The 15118-nt window shown below is 44.3% G+C and overlaps 1 protein-coding gene across 1 annotated transcript in view; it reads left to right on the top strand.

The window, feature by feature from the left end:
• Positions 1-15118, top strand: part of CMTM4 (CKLF like MARVEL transmembrane domain containing 4) — a 52305-nt gene that overhangs the window by 23427 nt on the left and 13760 nt on the right. The gene's annotated exons all lie outside the window — the stretch shown is intronic.

Here is a 15118-nt window from a genome sequence, read left to right as displayed (position 1 = left end):
GCCCTGGAATTCTCCAATGAGTCCTGGTTCCTTTAAGTGAAAAATGGGTAATATTTAGACTAAGATTTGGATATCATTTTATGTATATATCAATTTCCTGTAGAAGAAGAGAATTAACCATTTCACCAAGAAACTCTTGATCCTTTTAGTGGGGAATATTATTTATCCTGTGGATGTCTTGCCTCAGACCTGAATTAGCCACTTCACTAAAAACCCTTGTTCTTTTTAGTAGGAACCATATTTAGAGACTTCAGTCTGGGCACTAGGGATGTTCATTTTTTCTAGACCTTTTCAGTGGATACGTCTATTTTTAAAAAAGAAAAAGTACGTTCTTATTATTAATAATATTTTCAATTCAAATTTAAGATTTAAGGGTTTTTATAATACTTAATTACTTTTATTTATTTATTTATTTTTGAGACAGAGTCTTGCTTTGTTGCCCAGGCTGGAGTGTGTGCCGTGGTGTCAGCCTAGCTCACAGCAACCTCAAACTCCTGGGCTCAAGCAATCCTCCTCAGCCTCCCGAGTAGCTGGGACTACAGGCATGCACCACCATGCCCGGCTAATTTTTTCTGTATATGTTAGTTGGCCAATTAATTTCTATTTATAGTAGAGATGGGGTCTCGCTCTTGCTCAGGCTGGTTTTGAACTCCTGACCTCAAGCAATCCGCCCGCCTTGGCCTCCCAGAGTGCTAGGATTACAGGTGTGAGCCACTGCGCCCGGCCACTTTGATTTTTATACTTTGATCTCTTTTTTCTTGTGATAGATTTTTCATTCCTAAGAACTAAAAATAGAATTACCATGTGATCTAGCTATTCCACCTCTGGGTATATACTCAAAAGAATTGAAAGCAGGATCTTGAACAGGTATTTGTACACCAATGTTCATAGCAGCATTATTCATAATAGCCACAAGGTAGAAGCAACCCAAGTGTCCATTGGTGGATGAATGAATAAACAAAATATGGTATATACATGCAATGGAATATTATGGGCATGGTGTGAAGTATTTTACATTTAATCCTCACAGCGCCCCTATAAGGTCATTGTTCCTTAATTCATTTTATGGGTGAATAAAAAGAAAAGATCAATTTTACAATTTATAAATAGAGGTGCAGAGAAGTTAATGTGCCTAGGGTTACAGAGCTAATAAATGGCAGAGCTGAGGTCAAACCTCAGTTCTGTGGGACTCCAGAGCCCCAGCTCTTTAAAGACTCTGCTTGCTAAGTGGCTTTGTTCATGGCTGGGGATGCCTTTTGCTGAGTCAGGGAAGGGGATTGTTGCACTCACATTTATGAGTGCTTGGGGAACGTTAGGTAGAGATGCTCAATTTGGGGGAGCTGTTGTGGCCTGGGGCTTGGATAGAAGTTCAGACTAGAGGGAATCTGTTGGCTAAGTGTGTGTCTGGTGAGAAAGCAGCAGAGGCAAAGCCCTGAGTGCACCTGCCATTCGGGGGACGCAGGACACAAAAGGAAGTCGAGGGCAGATGGAGGGTGATCACCAGTGCCCAGTGCTGCAGGGTTCTGTGGCCTGGGTTTGAAAACCAGCTCTGCTGTTGATGAGGATTTTGTGATCTTGGGTGGGTTGCTTAACACCTTCGCCTCATTTTCCTTATCAGTAAGATGGGGATTAAAATCCATGCTCCTCTTGGGGTGATGAGAATGTTCTGGAATTGCATAATAGTGATGGTTGCACAACTTTGAATATACTAAAAGCCACTGAATTATACACTTTAAAGGATGAATTTTATGGTATGTGAATTATATCTCAATTAAAAACCCACCACCCAACCATGTTCCTAATAGGATAGAATGAAGATTAATAAGGGATATAAGGCCGGGCACGATGGCTCACACCTGTAATCCTAGCACTCTGGGAGGCCGGGGCGGGCAGATCGCTCAAGGTCAGGAGTTCGAAACTAGCCTGAGCAAGAGCGAGACCCCCGTCTCTACTAAAATATAGAAAGAAATTAATTGGCCAACTAATATATAGAAAAAATTAGTCGGGCATGGTGGCGCATGCCTGTGGTCCCAGCTACTCGGGAGGCTGAGGCAGCAGGAGGCTGAGGCAGCAGGATTGCTCGAGCCCAGGAGTTTGAGGTTGCTGTGAGCTAGGCTGACACCACGGCACTCACTCTAGCCTGGGCGACAAAGCGAGACTCTGTCTCAAAAAAAAAAAAAATACATAAATAAGGGAGATAATTAAGGGAGAGAATGTTTATAGAAATGCCCAGCACTGTATTAGACACACAGTAGAAGGGCTCAGCAGATGGTGACTCTTTTTAGGAGGGCCACTGTGTCTCACATTCTAGGGGCCGCTGTGCTCATCGTCTCTGGAGCTGGGGACACTATTTACAGACAGCACACTGAAGGCTCTAGTCCCTGCATCTGTGGGGTAAGGACAGAGGCCCCGGGGTCATGGGTTTGGGCACTTAGGAGACTCCCCTCTTCCCCTGCTGCTAAACCTTAGCTCGCTGCTTCAGCCTCCAATAGGAACCAGTCTGGGAACCCTCCCTCACCTGGATGGTGCAGACCCTGTGGGATTCCTCCTGGCCTCTTAGGATATGCAGTTCATGGTTTTGGCCCAAGCCAATCTTTTGCAAAAAGCTGCTCCTGGCCTGCTGGTTTCTTATCCAATGAGAAGAGCAGTGCTTTGGTTCCCATTCGGTTAAGGTGGCTTTCAGAGTTGTTAGGTTAGGGAGGTGCCCAGGAACTAAAGCAGGAAAAGGAAGGAAAGGGAGGAAGTTTTGCTTTAGAAGCATGTGGGGATGTGACGCCTCTTCCTGGGCTTTCAGCTTCATCCGTGAAGCTAGGACCATGAGAAAGGAGGGGGGAAAAGAAGGTCCTATGCCAGCAGCATGGTTAAACATCTTCAGATATGCATGGTTTGCAGGCAGCCTGTTTCCTGTGTCCTCTACGTGTGCATTGTTTTTGCTCCATTACGACTTTAAATGGCCCGAAAATTCGGCTTTTTGGGCAGGGCGGCATTTACAGTAAAATTCTGTGGGCATTCTTTTGGCAAGAAAGATGCTGACCGTCCTGTGGTTCTCTGAAATCATGTGCAATTATATCATCAACCACGTACTAAGGTTTTCTAGATTTTCTTTTAAAAACAAAAAACATGTTTTGCACTTTATTCGATAACACTGTGTGCTCAAAGTAGTTGCATATCCAAAAATAAGCCTGTTTTAATTTGTCTGAGACTGTGATATACTGTGGCCAGCTGTAGCTGACAAAGTAACCTGTGGGTTTAATGTGTGTTAGAGCACACTTATGCCGTAAGTATAAAAATGTATGTTAAAGATGAGAGTCTTGCAAAAAAAAAAAAAATTGAAATTCAATGCAATCTCCAGAGTTCAACTTATTTGTGGCTTTAGGATTCCAAAATAAGAAAATTATTTGCACAATAGAACCCGGCACGAAACATGTGTCAGATTGAGTAGGCCTTGGTGACACAGGCCACATTCAGACCAAACCGAGCTTCCTGGGGCATTACCAGCCTGAACCTTTCTGTCCTCAGTGGAAACAGGGCCTTCAGGGGTCTGGGGCAAGCACGGCTCCAAGCGTGATTGGCCCAGGCTGGTGGGCTGCCAGTGGGTGTCCCGTGGGCACATACCTAGTGGCCCTCTGAGGCTCTCCTGGCCTGCCCACCCTCCTTTGTTTTCTTCTGGCCACCGTGTGCCCTTGGCAGCCTGTCCCTTTCTTCTCAACAGTAAAGAACTTACCTGCCTTTGCCTCTTGGCTTCTTTGCTCAACTAATTGCCGCTGACTAATTAGTCCTTTCTGCCAGCCTAGGTGGCTTTAGCTACTGGAGGGCTCTCTGCCCTTCCAGAGCAGGTAGTTTTGTTTGTTTTCTTTTTAATTCTTTGCAGCCCTGAAATCCTAGCTTGGGCACTGTTTATTTAGCTGGAGAAAAACAATGAAACCAAAGATCACAGGTAAAGACATTGGTTGCAGGTTAAATAATTTACACCTGCAGTGAGCGCCTTTGTTTTGGAACCAAAAAATATTTGCTGATTGCTTTATTGTCTCAAGGGTAATATTTTAAACTTATCTTCCTCATGGGAGGGCATTTCTTTCCCTTGAGAGGGAGGAAATCATAGATTATTTTTATTAGAAAAATCAAGATGTTACTGTAGCTAGATCCCTTTTGAGAATGAGTAATTACGCTGAGCGCTTAGTCAGAGACCCTCAGCACTGGCTACCCGGTTTCATGCTGTGTTCCTCGAAGAGAAATCATATAGGGATGATTTTTCCATGGTCAAAGGTGTTGGAAGACTCGGGGTAAAGTGCATGTTAGGTGTCTCATGTAGGATAGTGAGGCGTGGGGAGGAACTAGCTTTGGGCCTTTGATAAATGTTCTGGGCCACCCAGTGGCAGTGCTCCCTGCTTCCTGGGTGGGTGTGAAGAGCAGAGATAATGCACAGACTTGTGCCTAGCGCCGAGCCTGACGGCACCCTTATAGGTAATGCTCCCTAAATGCAAGCCATTGCTACCCTGGGGTGCCTGGCGCTTTGCAGACCATATAACATGGCTTCTGGGTCAGGAGCTTATGTTTTAAGGTGATCTGTCATTTAACAAACAGGCATATATACAAAGCCGCTTAAAACCCCTGGTCTCAAGACTTGGAAGGATGGGGGTGGGGGGTGTGGGGAGGCCTCGTGCCTCTTCTGTAGCTCTAGCTGCAGGATCCTGTCATACCTGCCCTGTTAGGTGGTATGGATGGAGCTGGCTTCTAAACCGGGCGGCTGCCGTTCCCCCTACTGCCCTCTCTGGCTTCTCCGTTCTGTGTATCCCAAGGGCTTCTAGCAGCAGCAGCATTTAAACAACTCGTCGTTTAGGTCTTCATGGCTCCATATGAGCCATGTCTCGGCTTTCAGGTGTTCTTTCAGTATTGGCAGGAAGAGAGGCATTTGAGTTCTGAGCGTGCTGGAGCTGACGGGAACGCCACTCCGTCTGGTTGTGAAGGCACCTTGGACGCTGCTCTGTGTGTGTGGTCGCCACTCAGCTTCGCAGGGCTTCACTAGGTTAACGGGGTCTTCACTAGTTGCCGCCCTGCTGGGTAGGTGACCTTTCTGTATTTTTGCTCTGTACCTTGCACGAGATCAGACAAAGCTGCGTGTTGACCAGCATGTGCTTTTTGTGTTTCCCAAACTAGTTTCCCTCCAGGCGTAACTAGTAATACTAGTAATACTATGTAAAGTATTTGATTTGGGAGTCAAGTGAATACGGAGTACATTTAAAGCAATGGGTCAGCATCACTACAAATAAAATTATCACCGTTAGCCAATGATTTCTCAAGCAGATGTCCAATTAAGAATCAAAGAAGAGCCGGGTGCGGTGGCTAAGGCCTGTAATCCTAGCACTCTGGGAGGCTGAGCAGGGTGGATAGCTCAAGGTCATGAGTTCGAAACCAGCCTGAGCAAGAGGGAGACCCCGTCTCTACTAAAAATAGAAAGAAATGAATTGGCCAACTAAAAATATATAGAAAAAATTAGCCAGGCATGGTGGCGCATGCCTGTAGTCCCAGCTACTCGGGAGGCTGAGACAGTAGGATTGCTTGAGCCCAGGAGTTTGAGGTTGCTGTGAGCTAGGCTGACGCCATGGCACTCTAGCCCGGGCAACAAAGCGAGACTCTGTCCCCACTAAATAAAAAAAAAAAAAAAAGAAAAAAGAAAGAAAAACAGTTCGATGTTAGAGTCTATGGTGTTTGTGTTGGCGATTAAGACTGGATCCCAAACAGTAGCACTCAGAGCAGCAGATGGTCACATTTCTGACTTACCCTTTTGTCTGTCTTCTTCCCCAGCCCCAGCACTTACCTTCTTTCCTCCCCCCGGTGTATTCTCAGAAGCGATTCTCACATATTTCTAGGTGATGTCACCAATTGCATTTTTCGATGGGGAAAAAAAGTGAGGATAAGTTGTTTCTGACTTCCCAAGCTACTGACAAGATTAAATCTGGACTGAAAAAAGAATTCCCCCAGGCTATAATTGTGTTGCCTGCATACTATTTTTAGAAGTTTTTATTTATTGAAAAATTGAAATTCATTTTACAAGCTCGGTTTTGATTAAGTTATTTATCTTTGTGAGGCATGTCGCGTTTCATGACAACGAAACGTGATCCTAGATACGTTTTCAGAAGGGGGTTCTGGTGCCACATGAGCTTGTGTGGGAGTGTGGTTTGTTTATAGGGGACTTCAGCTCCTGTCTTGTGCGCTGCTGGGAGGCCTATGGGCTGACATAACATAGGATCCCCCACATTCATGTTGTCGCAGACACCTTCAAATGGGTAGTCAGGCATTTAGCAACTGGTGTTTTTGTTTTTAATTTTTTTAGAGATGGGGTCTTGCTGTATTGCCCAGGCTGGCCTCAAACTCCTGTGTTCAAGCAGTCTACCAGCCTCAACCTCCCGAGTAGCTGGGGCTGTAGGTGTGTGCTACTATGCCTGGTGTATCTGGTGGTTTTTGAGGCTTCTCATGTAGTTTAGAATTTAAAAAAACTTTTTTAGGCCGGGCGTGGTGGCTCACGCCTGTAATCCTAGCACTCTGGGAGGCCGAGGCGGGCAGATAGCTCGAGGTCAGGAGTTCGAAACCAGCCTGAGCAAGAGCAAGACCCGTCTCTACTATAAAATAGAAAGAAATTAATCAGCCAACTAATATATATAGAAAAAATTAGCCGGGCATGGTGGCACATACCTGTAGTCCCAGCTACTTGGGAGGCTGAGGCAGGAGGATCACTTGAGCCCAGGAGTTTGAGGTTGCTGTGAGCCAGGCTGACGCCATGGTACTTACTCTAGCCTGGGCAACAAAGTGAGACTCTGTCTCAAAAAAAAAAAACAACTTTTTAAAATGCCATTAATTTTGCTTGTATATGTATTTTATTTTATTTTATTTTATTTTTATTTTTATTTTTTTTAAGGAACCAAGTTTTCTGCTAGTTGTATATGTATTTTAAATTGAGCTTCAGTAGATCCTTTGATAAACTGATGATCAAGGAAGATTAGAATTTTGTCTAATCTTTGAAGATATTTTTGGAGATTTTAGAGACACTGTTTCTTCCTGAGGGTCCTTACCATCTCGTTAGTGAGAGTGAGGCTGGCCTTTTTACTATGTGCCACCCCCTCAACTTCAGAGTGCAGTGGTGGCCAGGAAACAGGCTTGCATACTATCAGGGAGACTTTGGAGATGATGAACTCTTCTGATAAAGAAATGGGACCAACATAGACTAGCAGAGTGGCTTTCACTTTCCATTAAAGTTTTTAATTTCACTTTAAAATATTCATGAATAGTTTCAAAACAAATAAGGATTGGTTTTTAGAGATCACTAGCATTTAATTTATAATAAACCTGGATGTTTTAAAAGTGTTCATATATAGCACTAATTTTCACCCTTCTATGACTTAGGCTATCTCAAAAAAAATACATACACTCTTTGTAGAAATTGTGGAAAATAAAGGAAGCCTAAATAAAAACAAACCTATCCCTATTCCTGCCATATAGATGGATCCACTATTAATATTTTAATAGGCGGGCGCGGCACCTCACACCTGTGAGTAATCTTATAATGCCAGCACTTTGGGAGGCTGAGATGGGAGGATCACTTGAGCCCGGGAGTTTGAGGCTGCAGTGAGCTATGATCATGTCACTGTACTCCAGCCTGGGTGATAAGTAAGACTGTCTTATAAAAAATTAAAAATAATTTTAAAAATTTTAGATTCTTCCTGAATTTATAATATATACACGTGATATAGTTACACATGCATATGATATATATCAGTGTATACATATATGCATATATTATAAATATATACATATATAAGTATACATATTATATACTCAAACGTTATTAGTGTTTTATTTATTTATTTTATTATTATTATTTTTTTTTGAGACAGAGTCTCACTTTGTTGCCCAGGCTAGAGTGAGTGCCATGGCATCATCCTGGCTCACAGCAACCTCAATCTCCTGGGCTCAGCGATCCTCCTGCCTCAGCCTCCCAAGTTCATGCCAACTACAGGCATGAACCACCATGCCCGGCTAATTTTTTGTATATATATTTTTAGTTGGTTAATTAATTTCTTTCAATTTTTGGTAGAGATGGGGTCTCGCTCAGGCTGGTTTCGAACTCCCGACCTCGAGCAATCTGCCCGCCTCGGCCTCCCAGAGTGCTAGGGTTACAAGCGTGAGCCACCGCGCCAGGACCATTATGAGTGTTTTAAATAAAGAAAGAGAAAGTCTCCCTGATTCCCCTGCTCCCCACCCAATCCTAATCCATAGAGGATTGATTTTTTTTTTTACTGTTGAAATTCTTCAATACTTGTAAGTGTATTTGTAAACACAAATATGGTTTACATTTTTTGTGCTTCACCAAAAATAGGGTCACTTTATGCCTAACATTCTGCTTTCTATTCTTTCTCTAAGTATCCCCCAGATGTCTTTTTCTGCCAGTACATGTAATCCCACCCATCCTCCGCCTCACGCTCCTTACTGTGTATACATGCACTGGAGTTTATTTAACCATGGCTCGCCTGCTGGACACTTTTTGTTTTGTTCTGAGACAGGGCCTAGCTATGTCGCCCAGGCTAAGTTTGAACTCCTGGGCTCAAGTGATCCTCCTGCTTCAGCTTCCCGAGTAGCTGGGACTGCATATGTGTGCCCAGCATGGACACTTTTTAATATGACACAGTGCAGCAGTGAGCATGATTTGTGCAGTTATTCTTATGGGACATATCTGTAGCATTTCTGGGTCGAAATATCTGCATGTCTACAGTTTTGACAAGGACTGAAAGATCACTCTGTACATACTGTGCCAGTCTCTACCCTCATGCTAAGTGTGGGAAATGGACTTTTTGCCCATTCTCTGGCCAGCGTGGGATATCATTTTCATCAATCTGGTAGATGAAACTGATATCTCAATTTGCATTTCTTTTGTTGGAAGTGAAGTTGAGCATCTGTTCCTGTGTTTATTGGCCATTCATTACCACCACCACCACCACCCCCGCCCCCCAGTCTGGAATGGTGAGGCTGCCATGGCAGGGATGGAGCAGGGTACAACTGTTTGCAGTCCCTAAAAGCTGCTACCAGAGGTCACAGACACCTCACCCACTCACATTTCATTGCCCAAACCCAGCTGTAAGTTTTGAGGGCCTTGAGATTCATACGATTTTGGAGGCCCACTTTAAGGAAAAAGATATACAATTAAAAATGTAAAGCCAGGTACAGTAGTGAATATTTATTTAGAATAAGAAACACACTAAATTACAAATTTAAAAAATATTTTCCTTCTGTTTTTGTTTTGGCCTCCACTATGATAGATCCTTCCCATTGTATTCAGACTTGAGTATGACCAGTAGTTCTGAAAAAGTCTACAAAATCAACCTGAAATCCAGGTGAGCAAAAGAACAATTAAGATTTTATTAGTAGAGCACCGCCACATTGTATCGAGCACCATTATTATGCGGTCAGTGTGCTCTCAACACGACATACATTGATTTATTGATGAATATGGAGTATCGCTGGAACAGCTGTTTCTTCAGGCTGTTGCAGTGAGTTGGAAGCCATTTTGTGTGCCATTTTATTTGGGACTGTCAGACTTTGTCAGTTCGAAATGCGTCAGATGCACCAAGATGCTTATCCGATCCATTGGGATACACAAAACCGCAACCTCCTTCACGCACTTGCTGTTCGTGCTACTGCTACAGGTTTGTGTCTACAAACCCTGGAATTCGGATAAATTGTTTTATAGGATTCCCACCAGAAAAGGGAGGAAATGTGTAGTGCATTTGTAGTTGCATACAGTATGTTGCTGAGTGTATTCCTGATAAGGATGAACTCCCGTGTAGGCCCTGATGGCAATAGAATTCTCCACTTACAGTTTTATGCATTTCATGAGCTGAAGAATTTCCCATAGACAAGCTCCTGGCCCCATATGATTCAAACCTGTTTTTCCTCCACTACCCGCATTCCTCTAGTTGGGCGTCATAGGACACATTTGCCTCTTGAATTTTGGAGCCTGTCCCTGTCGTGTCATGTCAGTCTGTGCGATGGCTGTCGGAGCATATCTGGAAGCCGTCCCTACACAGGAGGCTACAGTAACTTATCCATACTTTGGAAGTGACGGCCAAACCCAACTTTAATGTATCCCTCACTCAACTTCCAATTTGTTGAAACTCAAAAATGCCCATTGGTATTCCATCAGCACCTGGCACGAGGAGCTGCGAGAGAGGAAGGTGGAGAAGGAAGGGTGTTATAATAACTTAATCAGCCAGTCCTCTGCCCTGCCCTCCCTCCCTGCTTTTCGGTAGCGCCAGTCGTGATTAGCCGTGGTTGTGCAAAGTCTCCAGTTGTGGAAACCTGACAGCCTTTTAATATTAATTTCCTTATCGACTATGTAAATATGTACTCCAGGTCATTTGGTAGGTGCTACATGGAAAGGGCTCTCTCCAAGGACACCCACGATCTCCCGATTAGCAAATACAACAGCTTTTCCTTATTTACATCTTCTTGGACATCTCTGTACTATTTTTACGTGTGACATTTGTCTACTTCCAGGTCGTTCTAAGTCGAATTAGTTTTGACTCCTGGGTTGCCTTGTTGGCTGCCAGGGTAACTGTGAGTCTTTATTTTCTTCTTGTTGGTCAATAGGTAGCATTTCTTTCAGCAGTGATTATTGGATTTCACTTTGCTAGAGGAAATTTTGACATTTTGCTATGCCAAATGTCAGACACGGCCGGGCGCGGTGGCTCACGCCTGTAATCCTAGCACTCTAGGAGGCCGAGGCGGGCGGATTGCTCGAGGTCAGGAGTTCAAAACCAGCCCGAGCGAGACCCCGTCTCTACTAAAAATAGAAAGAAACTAGAAACTAAAAAATATATATACAAAAAATTAGCCGGACATGGTGGCACATGCCTGTAGTCCCAGCTACTCGGGAGGCTGAGGCAGTAGGATTGCTTGAGCCCAGGAGTTTGAGGTTGCTGTGAGCTAGGCTGATGCCACGGCACTCACTCTAGCCTGAGCAACAAAGTGAGACTCTGTCTCAAAAAAAAAAAAAAAAGTGTCAGAAGAAAATGTTCTGCTTATAATGGCAGAGTATTAGAAACTGTCTTAAGTACCTATCAGTAGGGGGTTGATTAAACTATGGTAATGTGTAAATGTGTATATGTGTCTTTGTATCTATATAAATATTAAGTAGTTATTAAAAACATATATTTCTATTTATGTGGAAATGCCTGTGGGTGGGTATACTGTTTAGTAGAAAAAGCAGGCTAGAAAACAAAATATATTAATACATGATTTTATAGTTTAAAAACTATATATGTATAGATTATGTTATTTCCTTATTTTGTATGTAGTGTTTTACCCTTTATAGAGTCCTTTTACATACATTTTTGTTTTGATTTTGGCCATGGTTACCATTTGAGTTTGCAAAGAAGGCACGTGTTATTTTCTAGATGAGGAACTGGTAGGGAAATAATACAGTGAGGCGGTAAGAACTTGAAAGACCGAGGATCAAACCTTGCTAATAAATCCTGGCACTGCCTCTTGCTGTCTGTGTACGTCATAGGACCTTTATTTCCTTTGTCTGTAAAATGGAACTGATGTTGGGGGACTAAACGACAAAGAATGAGAAGTGCCTACATAGTGCTTGATTTGTAGGTACCTGTAATCAGTGAGTAATAATTTATATTAATTACAATAATGTCTTCAACATTAAGAGATCTTTCTTCCCCTAATATATTATTTAATGCTGTATAACTAACCCCAAAACTTAGTGACTTATAACAACAACCTGTTGTTTTAGTTTCTATGGGCCAGGAATTTCGGAGTGGTTTTGGTAGGTTTTCTCAGGAGAGTGCAGTCAAGCTGTTGGCTGGGGGGCTGAGGCTGTGTCGTCTTGCCTGGGGCTGGAGGACCCATGTCCAAGATGGCTGCTTCCCATGGCTCTTGGCAGGAGGCCTCAGCTCTTTGGTACTTGGACCTCTCCATAGGGCTGCTTGTGTGTCGTCCTGTTACGGCACTGGTTTTCCCCAGAGTGAGTGACGAGAGAGAGAGAGAGAACGAGAGAGAAAACACACACCGGGAGTATGGGCATGCAGGGCAGAAACCACAGTGGCTCTTTTGTGTGTCACAGGATGAGAATGCTGGGAAGGCATGGCTGTTGGGAACCATCTTGGAGGCTGGCTGCCACACTCAGTCACTGGCAAACTGGAATTTAAATCCAGGTCGCTGGGCTCTTTCTATCACCGACGTGGTGGAGTGCCCCAGGCTTAGCACTTAGTCTTCCTCTTTTCTGTCTACACTGACACCCAATTACATCTCAATTCCAGACCTTTCCTTGAACTCATAACCCATGTGTCCAGTAACCAACTCTCTTTGAAGTCGAATAGGCATTTCAGCCTTAGCATGTCCAAAACGGAGCTCCTGACACCCCCACCCCGGCCCTGTCTCCCTGTGGGCCTCCCCATCTCAGTGATGGCAGTGCTATTCTTCTGGTTGCTCAGGCCAAAACTGTCATGTCCTGTTCACCTCCCTCTTCCTCTCCCATCCGGTCGTCTGTCTGCAAATCCTGTGGCCTTTGCCTTCAAAACACACCTGGAATTCAGCATGTCCCACCATCTATGCAGCCCCCACCCTGATCCGTCTCTCACCAGGATGTCGCAAGGGCCTTCTCGTCCTTCTCCCAGCTTCCACCCTGTCCTCGCCATCGTCTGTTCTCCACACGGTAGCTGGTGGCCCTTTTAAGACCCAAATGAGATCGCGACACTCTGTGGCAGGTCCGTGGCACTCAGCCACAGACCTCACTGCACCTGTGGGCTCCACGGGTCCTGAGGGGCTCCCCACTGCCCCCCTGCCCCGTCCCAGGGCCCTCACCTCTCTGCCTCGAGTGCTCTTCCCCCAGGCTGCCATCCCCTGCTTCTCAAATGGCACCTTCTCATGGAGGCCTTCCAGAGCCACCCTGTCTAGACTCTCCAACACCCTTTCCCATTTGTTACGCCTTGTTCTCCTTCCCTGCTTCAGTTTTGCTCCTTTGTTCTTATCACTGTCTGACTTACTCTATTTTTTAATTTAATTTTCAAAAACTTCTCTTAGACTGTGAACTAGAGAGCAGAGATTTTTGCATGTTTCTTTCGCTGCCATATCAAATGGCCTAGTGGATTTGCATATTCTTGAAGGCGTTTTTATTTTAATAGTTAAGAATGTAGGTGTTAACTTCCCACGCAAATATGGTTGAAGTTAGCATACCAGAAACATTTGTAACTCATCAGTACAGTGTGTTATTTCTTGCCCAAGATTACTAGATCCGATTACAGGGGTGGGAAAAAAAAAAAAAAAGGGAACGTTTAGGAGTTTCCCTTATGTGAACTGTTTCTTTTGTGAATTGATTGCAAGTTAGGCATGAAATTCAGATGCACGATTAAAGTCTGTGTTTCTGTGGGGAATTATAAGGAGAGCCATTAGGAGAATCACAAAGTGTGTGTTTAAAGACCCATGTATTTTATTTTTATTGACAAATAAAACTTGTATATATTTACTGTGTACAACATGATCTTTCGAAATACATGTACAAGTGGGAATGGCTCAATGAGCGCTAATTAACATACGCATTACCTTGCCTACTTACCTTTTTGGTGATGAGAACACTTAAAATCTACACTCAGCTATTTTCAAAATACAATACATTGTTATTAATGAGTCACTACGTTGTATCTCTTGACCTTGTTCTTCCTATCTAACTGAAGCTTTTGTATCCTTTGACCAACAAAACCCTTATCTTTAACATGCTTAGAGTGTGAAAGGACGACTAAGAAGTAGTATGACAGTGGAAAAACCAGAACCACCTTTCATTTCATCTAAAGACACTGACAAGTATGTCAGGCATTGTAGGTGTGGGCCTTTTCGTGGCTCGTTGAGCCCCCATTTGCTGACTACGTGCAAGTTACCGTGCTTGATGCCTTGGGGGCAGAGAAGGATGGACTGGCCCTGCCCCCCAAAAGCTCAGGAGGCAGAGAAATGCAATCGCAGATGAGCAAGCTTTCCTGGGAAGAGGGCGGAATAAAATACTGTCTGGCAGGGAGAAACAAGGATGGGGAGGGGGTGGCAGCGTTGAGAGGAGCATTGAACGGCATGAGCAGGATGTCAGTAGGCAGAGAAGGGCCCAGAACAGCCCGTGTTGTGGATGCTTCTTGTACTTTAATCATCTGGGGACCCTGTCAAAAAGCAGATTCTGATTCTGTGGGTCAAGGAGAGGCAGCGGATTCTGCGTTTCTGACAAGCTCCCTGGGGCTGCCGGTGTCTGTGGTTCTAGAGGACCCACAGAGCCGCCTGCTTGTGCTTCCCCAACTGGGAGGCAGGGGCAGCCGGGAAGCTGCGGCACAGACTTCACACGTGGCCGGCTCTGGGACGCTGGGTGAACGCAGCTGTGGCCAGGAACCCAAGACCGATCTGGTTTTAGGTGGGCAAGTCCACCTGCCCTTTCCTTGATCACAGAGCCATTCACTCAGCCTTTGGGCCACTGCCCTCTCCTGTAATGTCCCTCTACAAGTTCGCTTGGCAGTTTCCATTGAGATTCGTTTGACTTTATGATCTCTGAACTCTTGGGGCATATTGCTAGAATGTTACTTTGGTCCTTCAGAAAGAAATTGATTCTATTATTGGTAGATTTTTAAATGTCTGGGGTTTTTTTTTTTTACAAGCTGCCAGTCTATCTTGCGATCAAGTCCAATGATTTACTTTATTTTTTTATTTCAGCATATTATGGGGGTACAGATTTTAAGGTTTCAATAAATGCCCATTTCCCCCCTCCCCCCACAAGTCTGAGTCTCCAGCATGACCATCCCCCATATGGTGCACATCTCACTCATTATATACATATATACTCATTATATACCCGCCCCCCTCCCACCTGCAATGATTTACTTTTAAAAAGCATATGAATTAATTACATGGGCCTCTTGTTTTTAGGGACTCCTAACTGGGGGAAGAGGAGGTCATACCAGTCATTCTTTAAAGCCATCAGGGGTCCCGGTTAACCTGCATGACCTCAGCATGAACCACCAATAGTGGTAGTTGCAGATGCCACCAAGTGGACACCACCAGGGTCACGCCTCTTCTTTCTGTAAGA

Source organism: Microcebus murinus, chromosome 20, assembly GCF_040939455.1.
Source record: "Microcebus murinus isolate Inina chromosome 20, M.murinus_Inina_mat1.0, whole genome shotgun sequence".
In the NCBI taxonomy this organism is placed as follows: Eukaryota; Metazoa; Chordata; class Mammalia; order Primates; family Cheirogaleidae; genus Microcebus; species Microcebus murinus.
Note: the sequence above shows the minus strand (reverse complement) of the source record. Positions and strands in the feature narration are given on the sequence as shown.